This window comes from Tachyglossus aculeatus, chromosome 4 (genome assembly GCF_015852505.1).
Source record: "Tachyglossus aculeatus isolate mTacAcu1 chromosome 4, mTacAcu1.pri, whole genome shotgun sequence".
NCBI lineage: Eukaryota > Metazoa > Chordata > Mammalia > Monotremata > Tachyglossidae > Tachyglossus > Tachyglossus aculeatus.
Window position 1 is genome coordinate 1,571,022 of NC_052069.1, and position 25,452 is coordinate 1,596,473.

The 25,452-nt window shown below is 46.8% G+C and overlaps 1 protein-coding gene across 3 annotated transcripts in view; it reads left to right on the plus strand.

Moving 5' to 3' along the window:
- Positions 1-25,452, plus strand: part of SH3BP2 (SH3 domain binding protein 2) — a 159,367-nt gene that overhangs the window by 29,757 nt on the left and 104,158 nt on the right. The window contains exon 1 of one of the 3 annotated variants that reach the window (XM_038745232.1): positions 21,832-21,849. The exons of the other annotated variants lie outside the window; for them this stretch is intronic. The gene's annotated coding sequence lies outside the window, so the exon portion shown is untranslated. Of the gene's footprint in view, positions 1-21,831; positions 21,850-25,452 lie in introns of those variants that run through there. 3 annotated transcript variants of the gene reach the window in all.

A 25,452-nucleotide genomic window follows, 5' to 3' on the forward strand; every position in this document is an offset into this window, starting at 1 on the left:
ATAGTAAGCACTTAATAAATGCCATTATTACTATTATTATTACCTTTTAGAGAATCTCTGGCATGATTCTGCTCCTCCCAACTCCCCCTTTTCTCTTTTTTATGGTATTTAAGAGTTTACTATGTGACAGAGACTGTACTAAGCACTGGGGTAGATAACAAGCTGATCAGTTTTCGGGACAGCCCATGTCCCATGTGGGACTCACGGTCTTAAATGCCATAACCCCCCTCCAGCACTTAGAACAGTGCTTTGCACATAGTAAGCGCTTAACAAATGCCATCATTATTATTTTCCAGATGAGGTAACTGAGGCCCAGAGAAGCCAAGTGACTTGCCCGAGGTGACGCAGCAGACAAATAATAATAATAATAATAATAATAATAATAATAATAATAATAATGGCATTTATTAAGCGCTTACTATGTGCAAAGCACAGTTCTAAGCACTGGGGAGGTTACAAGGTGATCAGGTTGGGGGCTCACAGTCTTAATCCCCATTTTCCAGATGAGGTACTGAGGCACAGGGATGTGAAGTGACTTGTCCAGGGTCACCCAGCTGACAATTGGCGGAGCTGGGATTTGAACCCACAACCTCTGACTCCAAAGCCCGGGCTCTTTCCGCTGAGTCACACTGCCTCTCTAAATGGCTAATAATAATGTTGGCATTTAAGTGCTTACTATGTGCAAAGCACTGTTCTAAGCGCTGGGGAGGTTACAAGGTGATCAGGTTGTTCCACGGGGGACTCACAGTCTCAATCCCCATTTTCCAGATGAGGTAACTGAGGCCCAGAGAAGTGAAGTGACTTGCCCAAAGTCACACAGCCGACAGTTGGCGGAGCCGGGATTTGAACCCACGACCTCTGACTCCAAAGCCCGGGCTCTTTCCGTTGAGCCACGCGGCTAAGCCAGGATGAGAACCCAGGTTCTCCAACTCCCAGGCCCGGGCTCTACCCACTAGGCCACACTGCTTCTGGGAAACGCTTCCGGAAACGATGGGCGTCCAGGACCCTGTAGCGAGACACTGTAGGCGACTCCCCTCGCGTCTCTCCTTCTGCCTTAAGTAGCCGTTGGCGTTCAGAAAGAAGCCACGACTGGCACCGTGGCAGGTAGTTGGTTTCTTCTTTAGGCTTCTAGGCTGTGAGCCCACTGTTGGGTAGGGACCGTCTCTAGATGTTGCCAACTTGTACTTCCCAAACGCTTAGTACAGTGCTCGGCACACAGTAAGCGCTCAATAAATACGATGGATTGATTGATTTTGGCCAAGGCCTGTGGTATTTTGGTCGCTAGGCTGCCCTCCTCCCCCTCCCCCTCGTCCCCCTCTCCATCCCCCCCGTCTTACCTCCTTCCCTTCCCCACAGCACCTGGATATATGGATATATGTTTGTACATATTTATTACTCTATTTATTTGTTTATTTTACTTGTACATATCTATTCTGTTTATTTTAGTTTGTTAGTACGTTTGGTTTTGTTCTCTGTCTCCCCCTTTTAGACTGTGAGCCCACTGTTGGGTAGGGTCTGTCTCTATATGTTGCCAACTTGTACTTCCCAAGCGCTTAGTACAGTGCTCTGCACACAGTAAGCGCTCAATAAATACGATTGATTGATTGATTGACGGTGGGGGAAGTGGAGGCCTTCCCAGACTGAGCCCCCTCCTTCCTCTCCCCCTCCTCCCCCCTCCATCCCCCGTCTTACCTCCTTCCCTTCCCCACAGCACCTGTATAGATGAATATATGTTTGTACATATTTATTGCTCTATTTATTGATTTATTTTACTTGTACGTATCTATTCTATTTTATTTTGTTAATATGTTTGGTTTTGTTCTCCGTCTCCCCCTTCTGTACTGTGAGCCCACTGTTGGGTAGGGACCGTCTCTTTATGTTGCCAACTTGTACTTCCCAAGCGCTTAGTACAGTGCTGTGCACACAGTAAGCGCTCAATAAATACGATTGATTGATTGATTGATTGACTGTGTTTTGTCGAGGTGGGCCTAAGTGGCCCTTTCCAGACCAGGTCTCCAAAAGTTGGGACTTTGGGGAGGCAGGAAGTAGAAAACCCAAAAGACTACAGAGATGGGAGAAGCAACGTGGCTCAGTGGAAAGAGCCCGGGCTTGGGAGTCTGAGGTCATGGGTTCTAATCCCGGCTCCGCCACGTGTCTGCTGTGTGACCTTGGGCAAGTCACTTCGCTTCTCTGAGCCTCAGTTCCCTCATCTGCAAAATGGGGATGAAGACTGTGAGCCCCCCGTGGGACAACCTGATCACCTTGTATCCCCCCCAGCGCTTAGAACAGAGCTTTGCACCTAGTAAGCGCTTAACAAATGCCATCATTGTATCCCTTCTAGACCGTGAGCCCCTTCTAGACTGTGAGCCCACTGTTGGGTAGGGACTGTCTCTATATGTTGCCAACTTGGACTTCCCAAGCGCTTAGTAAGTGCTCTGCACACAGTAAGCGCTCAATAAATACGATTGAATGAATGAATGAATGAATCCACCCCACCACTTAGAACAGTGCTTGGCACATAATAAGCACTTAAGTTCTGTAATTATCCCAGACTGAGCCCCCTTTTTCCTCTCCTCCTCCCCAACCCCCACTCTGCCCTACCTCCTTCTGCTCCCCACAGCACTTGTATATATTTGTACAGATTTATTACTCTATTTACTTTACTTGTACATATTTACTACTCTATTTTGTTAATGATGTGCATATAGCTATAATTCTATTCATTCTGAAGATTTTGACACCTGTCTACATGTATTGTTTTGTTGTCTGTCTCCCCCTTCTAATAATAATAATAAAAATAATGATGGTATTTGTTAAGCGCTTACTATGTGCCAAGCACAGTTCTAAGCGCTGGGGAGGTCACAAGCTGATCAGGTTGTCCCAAGGGGGACTCACAGTTTTAATCCCCGTTTTACAGATGAGGTAACTGAGGCACAGAGTAGTGAAGTGACTTGCCCAAAGTCACCCAGCTGACAGTTGGTGGAGCTGGGATTCGAACCCATGACCTCTGACTCCAAAGCCCGTGCTCTTCCCAAGCGCTTAGTACTGTGCTCTGCACACAGTAAGCGCTCAATAAATACGATTGATTGATTGATTGATTTCCACTGAGCCACGCTGCTTCTAAACTGCGAGCCCGTTGTTGGGTAGGGACCGTCTCTATATGTTGCTGACTTGTACTTCCCAAGCGCTTAATACAGTGCTCTGCACACAGTAAGCGCTCAATAAATATGATTGAATGAGTGAATGAATGGGAAACTGTGTTTTGGTGATAATGATTCAAGCCAGGTTGTCTAATGGCAGCCCCTGAGAAGCAGGCTGACGGATGAGAGAGTGGTTAATCAGTCAATCGTATTTATTGAGCACTTACTTTGTGCAGAGCACTGTACTAATGTCCCAGAGGCCTTCTATACCTTTATCCGTAAGGACAGATGCATCACTATGTTGCCAGCTTGTACTTCCCAAGCGCTTAGCACAGTGCTCTGCACACAGTAAGTGCTCAACAAATATGATTGATTGATCAATAATAATAATAATGATGCTATTTGTTAGGCGCTTACTATGTGCCCAGCACCGTTCTAAGCACTGGGGTAGATACGAGGTAATCGGGTTGTCCCACGGGGTGCTCACAGTCTTAAATCCCCATTTTTACAGATGAGGGAACTGAGGCACAGAGAAGTTAAGTGGCTTGCCCAGGGTCACACAGGGAGTCAGAAGGACCTGGGTTCTAATTCCCGGTCTGTCACACATCTGCTATGTGACCCTGGGCAAGCCACTTTACTTCTTGGTGCCTCAGTTCCCTCATCAGCAAACTAAGGCTTCCCAGTCTGAGCCCCTTCCTTCCTCTCCCCACAGCACCTGTATATATGTATATATGTTTGTACAAATTTATTACTCTATTTATTTTATTTGTGCATATTTATTCTATTCATTTTATTTTGTTAATATGTTGTGTTTTGTTCTCCGTGTCCCCCTTCTAGCCTGTGAGCCCGCTGTTGGGTAGGGACCGTCTCTAGATGTTGCCAACTTGGACTTCCCAAGCGCTTAGTACAGTGCTCTGCACACAGTGAGCGCTCAATAAATACGATTGAATGAATTGGTGAAAGGCTTCAGTGGGGAAGTATTGTATTTCTGTATTGTACTTTCCAAGTGCATAGAACAGTGCTCTGCACAGAGTAAGCGCTCAATAAATACGATTGATTGAATGAATGAAGGAATCCCTGTTCTCCCTCCTATTTGGACTGTGCATATCACTCTAATTCTATTTGTTCTGACGATTTTGACATCCGTCTACATGTTTTGTTTTGTCATCCGTCTCCCCCTTCTAGACTGTGAGCCCGTTGTTGGGGAGGGACCGTCTCTATATGTTGCCGACTTGGACTTCCCAAGCGCTTAGTACAGTGCTCTGCACACAGTGAGCGCTCAATAAATACGAATGAATGAAAGACTGTGAGTCTCAGGTGGGACCCGATGGCTTTGGATTGACCCCAGGCCTGAGTACAGCGCTGTACTAACCTTTGGGGACTATACAGGCGAATCAGGTCCCTGTACCACGGGGGGCTCGCAGTCTTAATCCCCATTTTACAGATGAGGAAACTGAGGCCTGGAGAAGTGAAGTGACTTGCAGACAAGTGGCGGAGCTGTGATTCGATCCCAGGTCCTCTCACTCCCAGGCTCACATTCTTTGGAGAAGCAACTTGGCTTAGTGGATAGACCACAGGCCCGGGAGTCAGAAGGCCATGCGTTCAAATCATGGCTCTGCCATTTGTCTGCAAATCGCTTCACTCTCTGGGCCTCAGTTAACTCATCTGGAAAATGGGGTTTAAGAATGTGAGCCCTCTGTGGGACAGGGACTCTATCCAACTTGACTAACTTATATCTATACCTTTTTCCTCTCCCCATTCCCCCCGCCCTTCCTCCTTCCCCTCCCCACAGCCCCTGTATATATGTTTGGACAGATTTATTACTCTATTTATTTTACTTGTACATATTTACTATTCTATTTATTTTGTCAATGATGTGCATCTAACTTTACTTCTGTTTATTCTGATGACTTGACACCTGACCACATGCTTTATTTTGTTGTCCGTCTCCCCCTTTCATTCATTCATTCAGTCATTCAATCGTATCCATTCATTCAATCGTATTTATTCATTCATTCAATCGTATTTATTCATTCATTCAATCGTATTTATTAATGATAATAATGGCATTTATTAAGTGCTTACTATGTGCAAAGCACTGTTCTAAGCGCTGGGGAGGTTACAAAGTGATCAGGTTGTCCCACGGGGGGCTCACAGTCTTAATCCCCATTTTACAGATGAGGGAACTGAGGCCCAGAGAAGTGAAGCGACTCGCCCAAAGTCACACAGCTGACAATTGGTGGAGCCGGGATTTGAACCCATGACCTCTGACTCCAAAGCCCGGGCTCTTTCCACTGAGCCACGCTGCTTATTGAGCGCTCACTGTGTGCAGAGCACTGTACTAAGCGCTTGGGAAGTCCAAGTTGGCAACATATAGAGATGGTCCCTGCCCAACAGTGGGCTCACAGTCTAGAAGGGGGAGATAGAGAACAAAACCAAACATGTTAACAAAATAAAATAAACAGAATAGATATGTACAAGAAAAATAAATAAATAGAGTAGTAAATATGTACAAACATATATACAGGTGCTGTGGGGAAGGGAAGGAGGTAAGGCTTCAGTAAGGCTTTGAAGTGGGAGAGAGGCATTGTCTGTGAGCCCCTTTTAGACTGTGAGCCCACTGTTGGGAAGGGACTGTCTCTATACGTTGCCAACTTGTCCTTCCCAAGCGCTTAGTACAGTGCTCTGCACACAGTAAGCGCTCAATAAATATGATTGATTGATTGATTGTTGGATTTGAGGAGGGAGGGTGTGCCAGGCCAGAGGCAGGGTGTGGGCCAGAGGTTGATGGCCAGATGGGCGAGATGGAGGCCCAGTGAGAAGGTTGGCATTATTCATTCATTCATCTTTTTTAATTTTTTTTAATGGCATTTATTAAGCGCTTACTATGTGCAGAACACTGTTCTAAGCGCTGGGGGGGATACAAGGTGATCAAGCTGTCCCATGTGGGGCTCACAGTCTTAATCTCCATTTTACAGATGAGGGAACTGAGGCTCAGAGAAGTTAAGTGACTTGCCCAAGGTCGCACAGCATTTCATTCAGTCGGACGTATTGAGCGCTTACGGTGTGCAGAGCACTAGACTAAGCGCTTGGGAAGTCCAAGTTGGCAACATAGAGAGACGGTCCCTACCCAACAGCGGGCTCACAGTCTAGAAGGGGGAGACAGACAACAAAACAAGACATATTGACAAAATAAAATAAATAGAATAGTAAATATGTACAAGTAAAATAGAGTAATAAATCTGTACAAACGTATATACAGGGGCTGTGGGGAGGGGAAGGAGGTAGGGCTTCGGGGTGTTTGGGAGGTGGAAGAAGGATTAGAGAAGCGAAATTGTGGGTTATAGTAGAAGAGAAGTGATGGGAGGTAAGAGGCTTTTAGACTGTGAGCCCACTGTTGGGTAGGGACTGTCTCTATGTGTTGCCAATTTGTACTTCCCAAGCGCTTAGTACAGTGCTCTGCACATAGTAAGCGCTCAATAAATACGATTGATTGATTGATTTGCTTTCAAGCCAGTGGGGAGGAATTTTTGTTTGATGTCAGAGGTGGATGGGTAACCACTGGCGATTTTTGAGGAGTGGGGCGACATGTCCTGAATGTTTTTGCAGAAAAACTATCTGGGCAGCGGAGAGAATTGGGAGAAGGAGGCATCTGGGAGCTCAGCCAGCTCAGCTGATCATCATCATCATCAATCGTATTTATTGAGCGCTTACTGTGTGCAGAGCACTGTACTAAGCGCTTGGGAAGTACAAGTTGGTAACATAGACAGTCCCTACCTAGCAGTGGGCTCACAGTCTAAAAGGGGGAAACAGAGAACAAAACCAAACATACTAACAAAATAAAATAAATAGAATAGATATGTACAAGTAAAATAAATAAATAAATAGAGTAATAATTATGTACGAACATATATACATATATACAGGTGCTGTGGGGAAGGGAAGGAGGTAAGATGGGGGGATGGAGAGGGGGACGAGGGGGAGAGGAAGGAAGGGGCTCAGTCTGGGAAGGCCTCCTGGAGGAGGTGAGCGCTCAGTAGGGCCTTGAAGGGAGGAAGAGAGCGAGCTTGGCCGATGGGCAGAGGGATTGGGGGCATTCCGGGCCCGGGGGAGGACGTGGGCCGGGGGTCGATGGCGGGACAGGCGAGAGCGAGGTACAGTGAGGAGATTAGTGGTGGAGGAGCGGAGGGTGCGGGCTGGGCTGGAGAAGGACAGAAGGGAGGGGAGGTAGGAGGGGGCCAGGGGATGGACAGCCTTGAAGCCCGAGAGTGAGGAGTTTTTGCCTGATTCATAGGTTAACAGGCAGCCGCTGGAGATTTCTGAGGAGGGGAGTACCATGCCCTGAGCGTTTCTGGACAAAGATAATCCGGGCAGCAGCATGAAGTATGGCTTGAAGTGGGGAGAGACACGAGGATGGGAGATCAGAGAGAAGGCTGATGTAGTAGTCCAGACGGGATAGGATGAGAGCTTGAATGAGCAGGGTAGCGGTTGGGATGGAGAGGAAAGGGCGGATCTTGGCAATGATGAAATAATCCCAGCAGGACAGGACGAATGATTGTATTTCTGGGGTAGCAGTTTGGATGGAGAGGAAAGGGCGAAGTGTAGCAATGCTGTGAAGGTGGAACCGACGGGACTTAGAGAGGGTCAGGGAGTTGTCAAGGGTAACGCCAAGGTTACGGACTTAATCTATCAATCAATCAATCGTATTTATTGAGCTCTTACTGTGTGCAGAGCACTGGACTAAGTGCTTGGGAAGTACAAGTTGGCAACATGTAGAGACAGTCCCTACCCAACAGTGGGCTCACAGTCTAGAAGGGGGAAACAATCAATCAATCAATCATATTTATTGAGCACTTACTGTGTGCAGAGCACTGGACTAAGCGCTTGGGAAGTACAAGTTGGCAACATGTAGAGACAGTCCCTACCCAACAGTGGGCTCACAGTCTAGAAGGGGGAGACAATCAATCAATCAATCAATCGTATTTATTGAGCACTTACTGTGTGCAGAGCACTGGACTAAGCGCTTGGGAAGTACAAGTTGGCAACATATAGAGATGGTCCCTATCATCATCATCATCATCAATCGTATTGAGCGCTTACTGTGTGCAGAGCACTGTACTAAGCGCTTGGGAAGTACAAGTTGGCAACATATAGAGACAGTCCCTACCCAACAGTGGGCTCACAGTCTAGAAGGGGGAGACAGTCAATCAATCAATCAATCAATCGTATTTATTGAGCGCTTACTGTGTGCAGAGCACTGTACTAAGCGCTTGGGAAGTACAAGTTGGCAACGTATAGGGACAGTCCCTACCCAACAGTGGGTTCACAGAATAGAAGGGGGAGACAGAGAACAAAACCAAACATATTAACAAAATAAAGTAAATAGAATAAGTATATACAAGTAAAATGGAGTAATAAAATATATATTGACTCTCCATTTTTGTGAGCCCCACGTGGAACAACTTGATCACCTTGTATCCCACCCAGCACTTAAAACAGTGCTTTGCACATAGTAAGCACTTAATAAATGCCATCATTATTATTATTATTATTATACATATATACAGGTGCTTTGAGACAGAAAGGCTATTGGTATGATCTACGGTGATGGGAAAGTCAAGGGGAAGACAGGGTTTGTGTGGGAATCAATCGTATTTATTCAGCGCTTACTGTGTGCAGAGTACTGTACTAAGCGCTTAGGAAGTACAAGTTGGCAAGTTGGGAACCTAAGGAGTTGTGTTTTGGACATGTGAGCCCACTGTTGAGTAGGGACCGTCTCTATATGTTGCCAACTTGTACTTCCCAAGCGCTTAGTACAGTGCTCTGCACACAGTAAGTGCTCAATAAATACGATTGAATGAATGAATGTTAAGCTTGAGTAATGGGAGGACGTCCGAGTATCAATCAATCAATCAGTCAATCATATTTATTGAGCGCTTACTGTGTGCAGAGCACTGTACTAAGCGTTTGGGAAGTCCAAGTTGGCAACAAATAGAGACAGTCCCTACCCAACAGTGGGCTCACAGTCTAAAAGGGGGAGACAGAGAACAAAACCAAACATACTAACAAAATAAAATAAATAGAATAGATATGTACCAGTAAAATAAACAGAGATGTAAAATAAAAAAGTAGAGATGTCTTGAAGGCAGGAAGAGATGTGAGACTTCAGAGAGGGAGCGAGATCAGGGCTGGAGATGGAGATTTGGGAATCGTCCGCGTAGAGATGGTGGTCGAAGCCGCGGGCGCAAATGAGTTCTCCGAGGGAGTGGGGGGAGATGAAGAAGAGAAGGGGATCCCGAAGGGAATCCTTGTGAGACCTCCGCAGCGAGGGGGTGGGAGGGCAGAGGAGGAACCCTCTGTAGGAAAATGATCCAGGCCATGATCCAGGTGGGCTCACAGTGTAGACCTTATCTATTTGTATCAATGTCTGTCTCCCCCTCTAGCCCGCGATCTCTTTGTTGTGTAGGGACCATCTCTCTATGTTGCCAACTTGTACTTCCCAAGCACTTCGTACAGTGCTCCGCACACAGGAAGCGCTCAATAAATCCGACTGAATGACTCCCCACAGCACGTATGCATCTATCTGTATATTTCTGTAATTGATTGTTTTATCTATTTGTATTAATGTCTGTCTCCCCCTCTAGACCGTGAGCTCGTTGTTGGGTAGGGACTGTCTCTAGATGTTGCCAACTTGTACTTCCCAAGCGCTTAGTACAGTGCTCCGCACACAGTAAGCGCTCAATAAATCCGACTGAATGACTCCCTACAGCACATATGTATCTATCTGTATATATCTGTAATTGATTGTTTTATCTATTTGTATTAATGTCTGTCTCCCCTTCTAGACTGTGAGCTCATTGTTGGGTAGGGACCATCTCTCTATGTTGCCAACTTGTACTTCCCAAGCGCTTAGTACGGTGCTCCGCACACAGTAAGCGCTCAATAAATCCGACTGAATGACTCCCCACAGTACGTATGTATCTATCTGTATATATCTGTAATTGATTGTTTTATCTATTTGTATTAATGTCTGTCTCCCCCTCTAGACCGTGAGCCCGTTGTTGGGTAGGGACCGTTTCTAGATGTTGCCAACTTGTACTTCCCAAGCGCTTAGTACAGTGCTCCGCACACAGTAAGTGCTCAATAAATACGATTGAATGAATGAATGAATGAATGAGACTGAGAATGAACGAACCCACATCCTCTCACTCCCAAGCCCGTGCTCTTTCCATGAAGCCACGCGGCTTCTTGAGCGGATCCCTGCCCATAGGGAGCTTCCAGTCTGGAGCTGTTCCTGCCCCAGCTTGATCCAGCCTGCCTGGCTTTAGGCGGGAAGGTGTGGGAAGGCCCTCGAGAGAGAGAGGGAAGAGGAAAAAGGAAACCGGGAAGGAGAAAAAGACAAAGAATGGGTTGAAAAGGGGGAAAGAAGAGGAAAAAGTAGAGGCAGTGCCCCCATCTGTAATAATAATAATAATAATAATAATGTTGGTATTAAGCGCTTCCTATGTGCAAAGCACTGTTCTAAGCACTGTAAAATGGGGATTAAGACTTTGAGGCCCTCGTGGGACAACCTGATTGCCCTGTATCCGCCCCAGTGCTTAGAACGGTGATGATGATGATGTTGGGATTTATTAAGCGCTTACTATAATAATAATAATAATAATAATTGGCATTTGTTAAGCGCTTACTATGTGCAAAGCACTGTTCTAAGTGCTGGGGAGGATACAGGGTGATCAGGTTGTCCCATGTGGGGCTCACAGTCTTAATCCCCATTTTACAGATGAGGTAACTGAGGCCCAGAGAAGTTAAGTGACTTGCCCAAAGTCACACAGCTGACAATTGGCGGAGTCGGGATTTGAACCTATGACCTCTGACTCCAAAGCCCGTGCTCTTTCCACTGAGCCATGCTGCTTCTCTAAGCGCTGGGTGCTTCGAAGCGGTGCTTCGCATATAGTAAGCATAGTTTGTACATATTTATTACTCTATTTTACTTGGACATATGTATTCTATTTTATTTTGTTAGTATGTTTGGTTTTATTCTCTGTCTCCCCCTTTTAGACTGTGAGCCCACTGTTGGGTAGGGACCGTCTCTATATGTTGCCAACTTGTACTTCCCAAGCGCTTAGTACAGTGCTCTGCGCACAGTAAGCACTCAATAAATACGATTGATTGATTGATTAAGCGCTTAATAAGTGCCATCGTGATTATTATTAATAATGTCTTCTAGACTGTGAGCCCGCTGTCGGGTAGGGACCGTCTCTATACGTCGCCAACTTGGACTTCCCAAGCGCTTAGTACAGTGCTCTGCACACAGTAAGCGCTCAATAAATACGATTGAAGGAAGGAAGGAAGGAAGGCAAATGGTAAAAGAAACAGAACGGGGTTGAGGACCGAAAAATCAAAATCCAAGCCACTGAGGGGGAAGAATCCAGCAGCTAATCAGGTACTGAGCATCTTTAATAATAATAATGGCATTTGTTAAGCGCTTACTATGTGCAAAGCACTGTTCTAAGCGCTGGGGGGATCCCGCGTGGGTCTCACAGGCATCATCCCCATTTTGCAGATGAGGTAACTGAGGCCCAGAGAAGTGAAGTGACTTGCCCAAGGTCACACAGCAGACATGTGGCGGAGGCGGGATTCGAACCCGTGACATCGGACTCCAAAGCCCGGGCTCTTTCCACTGAGCCACGCTGCTTTGAGTGCAGAGCGCTGTACTGAGTGCATAGCAGGGCACGCCAGTAGCCAAAGTACAGTCTCTGCCCTCATGGGGGAAAGGCAGGATAAGGTAAGGGAGAGAAGTGAAGTGACTTGTATACATGTTTGTACACATTTATTACCCTTTATTTATTTTACTTGTACATATTTATTCTATTTATTTTATTTTGTTAATGTTTTCTTTTGTTGTCTGTCTCCCCCTCCTAGACTGTGAACCCGCTGTTGGGTAGGGACCGTCTCTATACGTTGCCAACTTGGACTTCCCAAGCGCTTAGTACAGTGCTCTGCACACAGTAAGCGCTCAATAAATACGATGGAATGAATGGATGAATGATCCGACGCAAGTGAAAGGAAAGATGGGGTGCAGGGAGGGGCCTCCCCCAAGCTAGGAACGGGAAAGAATTGGAAGATTGGGAGACGGTGTCCACTGGGTGAGGGGGAGGCGGAGAAGAGGATGAAGGCTTGAGAGGATGGGAGAATTTTTTAAAGGCTTTTATTAATAATAATAATAATAATAATAATAATAATGTTGGCATTTGTTAAGCGCTTACTATGTGCCAAGCACGGTTCTAAGAGCTAAGGGGGACGCAAGGTGATCAGGTTCATTCATTCATGTAAAAGGGGGATTAATAATAATAATAATGATGGCATTCATTCCATGTAAAAGGGGGATTAATAATAATAATAATGATGGCATTTATTAAGCGCTTGCTATGTGCCAAGCACTGTTCTAAGAGCTAAGGGGGATGCAAGGTGATCAGGTTCATTCATTCATGTGAAAGGGGGATTAATAATAATAATAATGATGGCATTCATTCCATGTAAAAGGGGGATTAATAATAATAATGATGGCATTTATTAAGCGCTTACTATGTGCAAAGCACTGTTCTAAGCGCTGAGGAGGTTACAAGGTGATCAGGTTGTCCCATGGGGGGCTCGCAGTCTACTTCCCCATTTTACAGATGAGGGAACTGAGGCCCAGGGAAGTGAAGTGACTTGCCCAAAGTCACCCAGCTGACAATTGGTGGAGCCGGGATTTGAACCCATGACCTCTGACTCCAAAGCCCAGGCTCTTTTCCACTGAGCCACGCTGATTAAGACTGTGTGCCCCCCCGCGGGACAACTTGATCACCTTGTAGCTTCAGCCCAGCGCTTAGAACAGGGCTTTGCACATAGTAAGTGCTTAATAAATGCCATTATTATTATTAACAGGAGAACACAGCTCCCAAATCACTGTGACCTCAGAAGAGTAAAGCAGAAATGAAAGCCACGGTTCCTTCCCTCAAGAAATGTGCCTCAATCAATCAATCAATCGTATTTATTGAGCGCTTACCGTGTGCAGAGCACTGTACTAAGCGCTTGGGAAGTCCAAGTTGGCAACATAGAGAGACGGTCCCTACCCAACAGCGGGCTCACAGGCTAGAAGGGGGAGACGGACAACAAAACAAAGCATGAGGACAGGTGTCAAGTCATCAGAATAAATAGAAATAAAGCTAGATGAACATCATTAACAAAATAAATAGAATTGTAAATATGTACAAGTAAAGTAAATAGAGTAATCAATTTGTACAAACGTATATACAGGTGCTGTGGGGAGGGGAAGAAGGGAGGGCGGAGGGGATGGGGAGGAGGAGAGGAAAAAGGGAGAAAGAGGTTCCTCACAAAAGGGAATAACTGCCATTACAGAGAAGTGTGGCACAGTGAATCAATCAATCAATCAATCGTATTTATTGAGCGCTTACTATGTGCAGAGCACTGTACTAAGCGCTTGGGAAGGACAAATTGGCAACACATAGAGACAGTCCCTACCCAACAGTGGGCTCACAGTCTGAAAGGGGGAGACAGGGAACAGAACCAAACATACCAACAAAATAAAATAAATAGGATAGAAATGTACAAGTAAAATAAATAAATAAATGAATAGAGTAATAAATATGTACAACCATATATACATATATACAGGTGCTGTGGGGAAGGGAAGGAGGTAAGATGGGGGGATGGAGAGGGGGACGAGGGGGAGAGGAAGGAAGGGGCTCGGTCTGGGAAGGCCTCCTGGAGGCCTTAATAATAATAATAATAATAATAATAATAATAATAACAATAATTGGCATTTGTTAAGTGCTTACTATTTGCAAAGCACTGTTCTAAGCGCTGGGGAGGATGCAGGGTGATCAGGTTGTCCCACGTGGGGCTCACAGTCTTCATCCCCATTTTACAGACGAGGTAACTGAGGCCCAGAGAAGTGAAGTGACTTGCCCAAGATCACACAGCTGACAGGTGGCAGAGTCGGGATTCGAACCCATGACCTCTGACTCCAAAGCCCGGGCTCTTTCCACTGAGCCACGCCGCTTCTCTAGTGCACGGGCCTGGGTTCTAGTCCCAGTTCTCCCGCTTGTCTGCTCCGTGACCTGGGTCAAGTCAATTAATTTCTCTGGGCCTCAGTTCCCTCATCTGTAAAATGGGGATTAGGACTGTGAGCCCCAGATGGGACAGGATCTGGGTTCATCCTGATTACCTTAGGGCTTAGAGCATAATGTCTGGCACATAAAAATATCTAAATACCATAAAAATAAGGTGATATGGGTGACTGGAAGGTATTGAAAACGTAGCCCAGCCGCTGGACGGGGAATGGTGAAACTATTTTTCTGGACTTCTTGGCAGGGGGACTGGCGCCATATATAATGCTGGCTTTTGGTAAGCGCTTACTATGTGCCAAGCACTGTTCTAAGCGCTGGCGAGGTTACAAGGTGATCAGGTTGTCCCACGGGGGGCTCACAGTCTTCACCCCCATTTTGCAGTTGAGGTAACTGAGGCCCAGAGAAGTGAAGTGATTGCCCAAAGACACACAGCTGACAGTTGGCAGAGCCGGGTTTTGAACACATGACCTCTGACTCCAAAGCCCGGGCTCTTTCCACTGAGCCAAGCTGCGGATGATGCCGAGCCCACTGTTGGGTAGGGACCGTCTCTATATTTTGCCAACTTGTACTTCCCAAGCGCTTAGTACAGTGCTCTGCACACAGTAAGCGCTCAATAAATATGATTGATTGATTGATGATTGGTGGCCTCTGAGAACAAGACTCTCCACAGAGATTTGCCCTCTTTTCCCGTCCGCTCCTGTATAATAATAATAATAATAATAATAATGGCATTTGTTAAGCGCTTACTACGTGCAGAGCACTGTTCTAAGCGCTGGGGAGGTTACCGGGTGATCAAGTTGTCCCATGTGGGGCGCACAGTCTTAATCCCCCTTTTACAGATGAGGTAACTGAGGCTCAGAGAAGTTAAGTAGCTTGCCCAAGGTCACACAGCAGACATATGCTCTGTCTCCCCCTTCTAGACTGTGAGCCCACTGTTGGGTAGGGACTGTCTCTGTATGTTGCCAACTTGTACTTCCCAAGCGCTTAGTACAGTGCTCTGCACACAGTAAGCGCTCAATAAATACGATTGATTGTTTACCGTGTGAGGAGAACTAAGTACAAATGGGTCACATTTAGAGAGGGTCCCTACCCAACAACAGGGACAGAATCAAAGGGGAAAAGCCCCCTGCTTTCTCCTCTTTTAAACTGTAAAATCCTTAAGGGAGGATTTAGTCCAGTGCTTTGCGCACGGTAGGCGCTCAATAAATACAATTGAATGAATTAATGATGATGGTCTTGATGGAGTGCTTTCTGATTTGTACATATTACTCTAGTTATTTTGCTTGTACATATTTATTCTATTTATTTTATTTTGTTAGTATGTTTGGTTTTGATCTCTGTCTCCCCCTTTTAGACTGTGAGCCCACTGTTGGGTAGGGACCGTCTCTATATGTTGCCAACTTGGACTTCCCAAGTGCTTAGTACAGTGCTCTGCACACACTAAGCGCTCAATAAATATGATTGATTGATTGTGGCGGAGTCGGAATTCGAACCCATGACCTCAGACTCCAAAGCCCATGCTCTTTCCACTGAGCCACACTGCTCCTCAATGAGGAGCATTCCTCATTGCATTCGTGTAGCGTATCAACTGCAGCCAAATCGAGCATTCATTCATTCATTCAGTTGTATTTATTGAGCGCTTACTGTGTGCAGAGCACTGAACTAAGCGCTTCAGAAGTACAAGTGGCAACATATAGAGACGGTCCCTACCCAGCAACGGGCTCACAGTCTAGAAGGGGGAGACAGACAAAAAAACATGTGGACAGTTGAGAAAACCATCAGAATAAATAGAATTATAGCCATATGCACATCTGTGCTATGCTCTGCACACAGTAAGCGCTCAATAAATACGATTGATGATCATTAATAAAATAGAATTGTAAATATGTGCAAGTAAAATAGAGTAATAAATACGGACAAATATAGACACAAGTGCTGTGGGGAGGGGAAGGGGGGAGGGCAGAAGGAGGGAGGAGGGCGATGGGGAGGGGAGGAAGAGAGGAAAAAGGGGGCTCAGTGTGGGAAGGCCTCCTCCCCATCCCCACAGCACCTGTATATATGTATATATGTTTGTACATATTTATTACTCCATTTATTTGTTATACTTGTACATATCTATTCTATTTATTTTATTTTGTTAATATAGTGAGTGTAGTTCCTGTATTTTCTCCTCCCCAATTAAAGCCAGCATGCCTTCAGTATGCCACACCGGTGGAGTTGGGCTCCCCGGGGCTGCTCGTGTCAGCAAGAGCAAAGCATTCACTGTCCGTCCTCGTATCGCAATCCCCACTTCCATCATCATCATCAATCGTATTTATTGAGCGCTTACTGTGTGCAGAGCACTGTACTAAGCGCTTGGGAGTCCAAGTTGGCAACATATAGAGACAGTCCCTACCCAACAGTGGGCTCACAGTCGAAAACGGCACTTTCAAAATGCCATTGTTGTTTTTTAAATAAACCTGGGCAGCGGTTGCCAGCTTGTACTTCCCAAGCGCTTAGTACAGTGCTCTGCGCACAGTAAGCGCTCAATAAATGCGATTGAATGAATGAATGAATATGTTTGGTTTTATTCTCTGTCTCCCCCTTCTAGACTGTGAGCCCACGGTTGGGTAGGGACCATCTCTAGATCATCATCATCATCATCAATCGTATTTATTGAGCGCTTACTATGTGCAGACCACCATACTAAGCGCTTGGGAAGTACAAATTGGCAACATATGGAGACAGTCCCTACCCAACAGTTGGCTCACAGTCTAGAAGGGGGAGACAGAGAACAAAACCAAACATACTAACAAAATAAAATAAATAGAATAGCTATGTACAAGTAAAATAAATAAATAAATAGAGTAATAAATATGTACAAACGTATATACATATATACAGGTGCTGTGGGGAAGGGAAGGAGGTAAGATGGGGGGATGGAGAGGGGGATGAGGGGGAGAGGAAGGAAGGGGCTCAGTCTGGGAAGGCCTCCTGGAGGAGGTGAGCTCTCAGCAGGGCCTTGAAGGGAGGAAGAGAGCTAGCTTGGCGGATGGGCAGAGGGAGGCCATTCCGGGCCCGGGGGAGGACGTGGGCCGGGGGTCGATGGCGCGACAGGCGAGAACGAGGCCTAACGGTGAGGAGATTAGCGGCAGAGGAGCGGAGGGTGCGGGCTGGGCTGGAGAAGGACAGAAGGGAGGTGAGGGAGGAGGGGGTGAGGGGATGGATGGATGGACAGCCTGGAAGCCCAGGGTGAGGAGTTTTTGCCTGATTCGTAGGTTGACAGGCAGCCGCCGGAGATTTCTGAGGAGGGGAGTACCATGCCCTGAGCGTTTCTGGACAAAGACAATCCGGGCAGCAGCATGAAGTATGGATTGAAATGGAGAGAGACACGAGGATGGGAGATCAGAGAAAAGGCTGATGCAGTAGTCCAGACGGGATAGGATGAGAGCTTGAATGAGCCGGGTAGCGATATGGATGGAGAGGAAAGGGCGGATCTCGGCAATGTTGCGGAGCTGAGACCGGCAGGTTTTGGTGACGGATCGGATGTGAGGGGTGAACGAGAGAGCGGAGTCGAGGATGACACCAAGGTTGCGGGCTTGTTAGACGGGAAGGATGGTAGTGCCGTCAACAGAGATGGGAAAATCAGGGAGAGGACAAGGTTTGGGAGGGAAGACAAGGAGTTCAGTCTTCCACATGTTGAGCTTTAGGTGGCGGGCAGACATCCAGATGGAGATGTCCCGAAGGCAGGAGGAGATGCGAGCCTGGAGGGAGGGGGAGAGAGCAGGGGATGTTGCCAACTTGGACTTTCCAAGCACTTAGTACAGTGCTCTGCACACAGTAAGCGCTCAATAAATACGATTGATTGATTGATTGAGAGTGAGGAGTTTTTGCTGGATGCGTAGCTTGACGGGCAACCACCCTAAGCTGGACTCCTTCCTGCCATCTTTAGTTTCTGAGGAGTGGGCTCTGAGCCCACCAGTCTCTGCACCCTCCGCGTCAGCTCCAACTTCCAAAACTGGGGAAATGGAGGAGAGAGGAGGAGGAGGAGGATTTGAGGTTCGTTGTTTTTTTTCTCCCCCTCAATTTCAAGAGCTGGATTGCATTCGTAGAGACCGTGTGAGTGTGATGCGTGTGAGCTCAAGAAGATTTAGAAACTAGTCCCATTCATTTTTCAGCGTGAGGAACCCCATCTGTTCCGAGAACAGTCGCTCTGCTGATTATTTTCCCTCTCAGACAGGGAGAAAAGGAGGGTCATTAGTTATTCCTCACCAGAGCAGGCTTCGTGTCGGAAAACCATGAAAAGCTCCATTCTTCCCTTGTTCAGACGATGCAATCCCTCCCCGTTTTTCCTTCCAACCAAGAAGCGTCTTCCAAAGAAATGCTTTCTTGTTTCAGTTTTCCCCTTTTCCCTTTTCCGTGGAACATCAACAAATCCAAGCAGTGAGACCAGAGACCCCGTCAATAGATGACTGAGATGAAGAGGCCGGCCCTAACCGTGGTTCGGTTGCCTTTGACCATCCTCTTAATCATTCATTCATTCAGTCGTATTTATTGAGTGCTTACTGTGTGCAGAGCACTGGACTAAGCGCTTGGGAAGTCATCATCATCATTTATTATCAGTCGATAATAATAATAATAATAATGCTAATGGTGGTATTTGTTAAGCGCTTACTCTGTGTCAAGCATTATCCTGACTGCTAGGATAGATAAAAGCTAATCGGATTGGACACACTTTTGGATGTGGAGCTCACTGTCTTAATCATTCATTCATTCAGTCGTATTTATTGAGTGCTTACTGTGTGCAGAGCACTGGACTAAGCGCTTGGGAAGTCATCATCATCATCATCATCAATCGTATTTATTGAGCGCTTACTGTGTGCAGAGCACTGGACTAAGCGCTTGGGAAGTCATCATCATCATCATCAATCGTATTTATTGAGCGCTTACTGTGTGCAGAGCACTGGACTAAGCCCTTGGGAAGCCCAAGTTGGCAACATCTAGAGACGGTCCCTACCCAACAGCGGGCTCACAGTCTAGAAGGGGGGGACAGACAACAAAACAAAACATATTAACAAAATAAAATTAATAGAATATGTAAATATGTACGATATGTAATCCCCATTTTAGAGATGAGGGAACTGAGGCACAGAGAATAATAATAATGTTGGTGTTAAGCATGTGCCAAGCACTGTTCTAAGCGCTAGAGTAGATACAAAGTAATCAGGTTGTCCCACCTGGGGCTCCCAGTCTTCCTCCTCATTTTACAGAAGAGGGAACTGAGGCTCAGAGAAGTGAAGTGACTTGCCCAAGGTCACACAGGAGACATGTGGCAGAGCCAGGACTAGAAACCCCCTCCCCTGCCCTCTCCCTGACTTTCCCATCACTGTTGACGGCACTATCATCATCAATCGTATTTATTGAGCGCTTACTATGTGCAGAGCACCGTACTAAGCGCTTGGGAAGTACAAATTGGCAACATAGAGAGACAGTCCCTACCCAACAGCGGGCTCACAGTCTAAAAGGATGGCACTACCATCCTTCCCGTCTCACAGGCCCGCAACCTTGGTGTCATCCTCGACTCCGCTCTCTCGTTCACCCCTCACACCCGATCCGTCACCAAAACCTGCCGGTCTCAGCTCCGCAACATTGCCAAGATCCGCCCTTTCCTCTCCATCCCAACCGCTCCCCTGCTCGTTCAAGCTCTCATCCTATTCCGTCTGGACTACTGCATCAGCCTCCTCTCCGATCTCCCATCCTCCTGTCTCTCCCCACTTCAATCCATACTTCCCGCCACTGCCCGGATTGTCTTTGTCCAGAAACGCTCTGGGCATGTGGACGAGGGGGAGAGGAAGGAGGGGGCTCAGTCTGGGAAGGCCTCCTGGAGGAGGTGAGCCCTCAGTAGGGCCTGAACACGGTAGGGTAGAACACAGTTCCTCTGAATCAGTCAATCAATCAATCGTATTTATTGAGCGCTTACTGTGAGCAGAGCACTGTACTAAGCGCTTGGGATGTCCAACTTGGTAACATCTAGAGACGGTCCCGACCCAACAGTGGGCTCACAGTCTAGAAGGGGGAGACAGAGAACCAAACCAAACATATTAACAAAATAAAATAAATAGAATAGATATGTACAAGTAAAGTAAATAAATAAATAGAGTAATAAATATGTACAAACATATATCCATCTATACAGGTGCTGTGGGGAAGGGAAGGAGGAAGCAGCGTGGCTCAGTGGAAAGAGCACAGGCTTTGGAGTCAGAGGTCATGGGTTCGAATGCCGCTTAAGCCACGTCTGCTGTGTGACCTTGGGCAAGTCACTTAACTTCTCTGAGCCTCAGTTACCTCAACTGTAAAATGGGGATTAAGATTGTGAGCCCCATATGGGATAACCTGATCACCTTGTATCCCCCCAGCGCTTAGAACAGTGCTCTGCACATAGTAAGCGCTTAATAAATGCCATTAAAAATGATTGATTAAAAAAAAAGGAGGTAAGACGGGGGGATGGAGAGGAGGACGAGGGGGAGAGGAAGGCGGGGGCTCAGTCAGGGAAGGCCTCCTGGAGGAGGTGAGCTCTCAGTAGGGCCTGAACACAGTAAGGTAGAACACAGGTCCTCTGAATCAATCAATCAATCAGTCAATCGTATTTATTGAGCGCTTACTGTGAGCAGAGCACTGTACTAAGCGCTTGGGAAGTCCAAGTTGTCAACATCTAGAGACGGTCCCGACCCAACAGTGGGCTCACAGTCTAGAAGGGGGAGCCAGAGAACCAAACCAAACATATTAACCAAATAAAATAAATAGAATAGATATGTACAAGTAAAGTAAATAAATAGAGTAATAAATATGTATATACATATATGCATATATACAGGTGCTGTGGGGAAGGGAAGGAGGTAAGGGGGGGATGGAGAGGAGGACGAGGGGGAGAGGAAGGAGGGGGCTCAGTCTGGGAAGGCCTCCTGGAGGAGGTGAGCTCTCAGTAGGGCCTGAGCACAGGAGGGTAGAACACAGGTCCTCTGAATCAATTTATTGAGCGCTTACTGTGAGCAGAGCACTGTACTAAGCGCTTGGTAAGTCCAAGTTGTCAACATTTAGAGACGGTCCCGACCCAACAGTGGGCTCACAGTCTAGAAGGGGGAGACAGACAACAAAACCAAACATATTAACAAAATAAAATAAATAGAATAGATATGTACAAGTAAAATAAATAAATAGAGTAGTGGAGTAATCGAGTGAACACCAGGCCCATGCTTCTTCTTTAGCCTCTCTTTTAGGAAAGCACCTCTGAGGAGGGTTTTAAGCAGAAACCCAAGTTCCTGTGGGTTTTTTGTTCTCCTTACATTCCTGCAGAGAGCAACCACGGCTTTGCTTCCCTCCAATTAACTCCCAGAATAGAGTCCACTGCTTTAAAGAAAAAACATGGGAGGGCGATGACCGGAGGGGCCACGTCGGCCAAAGGGCGACCTGGGGGGGCAACCTTGCCGACGTGCCAACCGGGGAGACTGGAAGGGGCCTCTCAGGCCAGCGGAAGGTGAACTCGCCATTTCGGAACCAACTTGTACTTCCCAAGTGCCTAGTACAGCGCTCTGCACACAGTAAGCGCTCAATAAATATGATTGAATGAATGAATGAAAGTCGACTGAGACGGGCACCTGAATTTAGCTCCCTGGCTTTGGCCTGGGGTGCTGCGTCTGAGAACACAACAGCTCTCGCAAAGAGAGATGGTTCCTTTATGATGATGACATTTGTTAAGCGCTGACTATGTGCAAAGCACTGTTCTAAGCGCTGGGGAGGTTACAAGGTGATCAGGTTGTCCCACAGGGGGGCTCACTGTCTTAATCCCCATTTTCCAGATGATGGGACTGAGGCCCAGAGAAGTGAAGCGACCTGCCCAAAGTCACAAAGCTGACAAGTGGCGGAGCTGGGATTTGAACCCATGACTTCTGACTCCAAAGCCCGGGCTCTTTCCACTGAGCCACGCTGCTTCTCTAATAATAAATGATAATGGCATTTATGAAGCACTTACTATGTGCAAAGCACTGTTCCAAGCTCTGGGGAGGATACAAGGCGATCAGGTTGTCCCACGTGGGGCTCACAGTCTTAATCCCCATTTTCCGGGTGAGGGAACTGAGGCACAGAGAAGCTAAGTGTCTTGCCCAAAGTCACACAGCTGACAAGTGGCGGAGCCGGGATTTGAACCCATGACTTCTGACTCCAAAGCCCGGGCTCTTTCCACTGAGCCACGCTGCTTCTCTAATAATAAATGATAATGGCATTTATGAAGCACTTACTATGTGCAAAGCACTGTTCCAAGCGCTGGGGAGGATACAAGGTGATCAGGTTGTCCCACGTGGGGCTCACAGTCTTAATCCCCATTTTCCGGATGAGGGAACTGAGGCACAGAGAAGCTAAGTGTCTTGCCCAAAGTCACACAGCTGACTAGTGGCAGAGCTGGGATTTGAACCCATGACCTCTGAATCCAAAGCCCGTGTTTTTTCCACTGAGCCACGCTGCTTCTCTAAACCAGGCTTTATAATAGTAATAGTAATAATGATGGCATTTGTTAAGCGCTTACTGTGTGCAAATCACTGTTCTAAGCATTGGGGAGGGTACAGGGTGATCAGGTTGTCCCACGTGGGGCTCACAGCCTTAATCCCCGTTTTCCAGATGCGGGAACTGAGGCCCAGAGAAGTGAAGCGACTTGCCCCAAGTCACACAGCTGACAAGTGGCAGGGCCGGGACTTGAACCCATGACCTCAGACTCCAAAGCCCGGGCTCTTTCTAGATTGTGATCCCACTGTTGGGTAGGGACTGTCTCTATATGTTGCCAACTTGGACTTCCCAAGCGCTTAGTACAGTGCTCTGCACACAGCAAGCGCTCAGTAAATACGATTGATTGTTGAGTAGGGACTGTCTCTATATGTTGCCAACCTGTACTTCCCAAGCGCTTAGTCCAGTGCTCTGCACACAGTAAGCGCTCAATAAATAGGATTGATTGATTGATTGATTTCCACCGAGCCACGCTGGTTCCTTCCACCTCCGATGCCGCCCGCCACCCCGGATGCTATATCTGGTGCTGTACGGGACTCCAGAAATCCAGGATGCGGAGGAAGCGATGTAATATTTATTTATTTAGCTTGTACATATCTATTCTATTTATTTTATTTTTTTAGTATGTTTGGTTTTGTCTCCCCCTTCTAGACTGTGAGCCCACTGTTGGGTAGGGACCGTCTCTATATGTTGCCAATTTGTACTTCCCAAGCGCTTAGTACAGTGCTCTGCACACAGTAAGCGCTCAATAAATACGATTGATTGATTGACAGACAACGACAGAACAGCGTGGTGTTGAGAAGCAGTGTGGCTCAGTGGAAAAGAGCCCGGGCTTTGGAGTCAGAGGTCATGGGTTCAAATCCTGGCCCTGCCACTTGTCAGCTGTGTGACCTTGGGCAAGTCACTTCACTTTTAGACTGTGAGCCCACTATTGGGTAGGGACTGTCTCTATATGTTGCCAGCTTGTACTTCCCAAGCGCTTAGTCCAGTGCTCTGCACACAGTAAGCGCTCAATAAATACGATTGATGATGATGGTGATGATGATGATGATGATGATGATGATGATGATGATGATATCGGGGTGGACGGGGAGATATTTTTTCCCAGCCAAGGGAAGGCTGGAGTGGCAGGGGGCATTTCTTGTAGGTCAGGGCCGCCGCACCCCGACTTCCGCCGTTAGAGACGGAAGACGAAACCTGGCTTGAAAGGACAAGAGTCCCGACCGAAAATGAATTTCATAACTTCTTCGTGTCCTCTCTGCTTAGAAGCAGCGTGACTCAGTGGAAAGAGCCCGGGCTTGGGAGTCCGAGGTCATGGGTTCGAATCCCGGCTCCGCCACTGGTCGGCTGTGTGACTTTGGGCCAGTCGCTTCACTTCTCTGGGCCTCAGTGACCTCATCTGGAAAATGGGGATTCAGACTGTGAGCTGCAGGTGGGACAACCTGATCACCTTGTAGCCCCCCAGCACTTAGAACAGGGCTTCGCACATAGTAAGCGCTTAACAAATACCGTCATTATTATTATTGTTATTCTCTGTGCCTCAGTTCCCTCATCTGTAAAATGGGGATTAAGACTGTGAGCCCCCCGTGGGACAACCTGATCACCTTGTATCCCCCCAGCACTTAGAACAGTGCTTCGCACATAGTAAGTGCTTAACAAATACCATCATTATTATTATTATTCTCTGTGCCTCAGTTACCTCATCTATAAAATGGGGATTAAGACTGTGAGCCCCCTGTGGGACAACCTGATCACCTTGTAATCTCCCCAGCGCTTGGAACAGTGCTTTGCACATAAGAAGTGCTTAATAAATGCCATTATCATTTATTATTAGAGAAGCGGCATGGCTCAGTGGAAAGAGCCCGGGCTTTGGAGTCAGAAGTCATGGGTTCAAGTCCCAGCTCCGCCACTTGTCAGCTGTGTGACTTTGGGCAAGACACTTCACTTCTCTGGGCCTCAGTTCCCTCATCTGTAAAATGGGGTTTAAGACTGTGAGCCCCACGTGGGACAACCTGATCACCTTGTATCCTCCCCAGCGCTTAGAACAGTGCTTTGCACATAGTAAGTGCTTAACAAATGCCATCATTATTATTATTATTATTATTACTATTATAAAGCCTGGTTTAGAGAAGCAGTGTGGCTCAGTGGAAAGAGCCCGGGCTTTGGAGTCAGAGGTCATGGGTTCAAGTCCCGGCTCCGCCACTTGTCAGCTGTGTGACTTTGGGCAAGACACTTCACTTCTCTCTCTCCTTTTAGACTGTGAGCCCACTGTTGGGTACGGACTGTCTCTATATGTTGCCAATTTGTACTTCCCAAGCGCTTAGTACAGTGCTCTGCACATAGTAAGCGCTCAATAAATACGATTGATTGATTCTCTGTGTCTCAGTTCCCTTGTCTGTAAAAATGGAGATTAAGACTGTGAGCCCCCCGTGGGACAACCTGATCACCTTGTTATCTCCCCAGTGCTTAAAACAGTGCTTTGCACATAGTAAGTGCTTAAGAAATGCTATTATTATTATTATAAGCCATCAAGACTTTTTTTTAGTGGTATTTGTTAAGCATTTACTATGTGCCAGGCACTGTACTTGTTTTGATGTCTGTCTCCCCCCTTCTAGACTGTGAGCCCGTCGTGGGCAGGGGGATTGTCT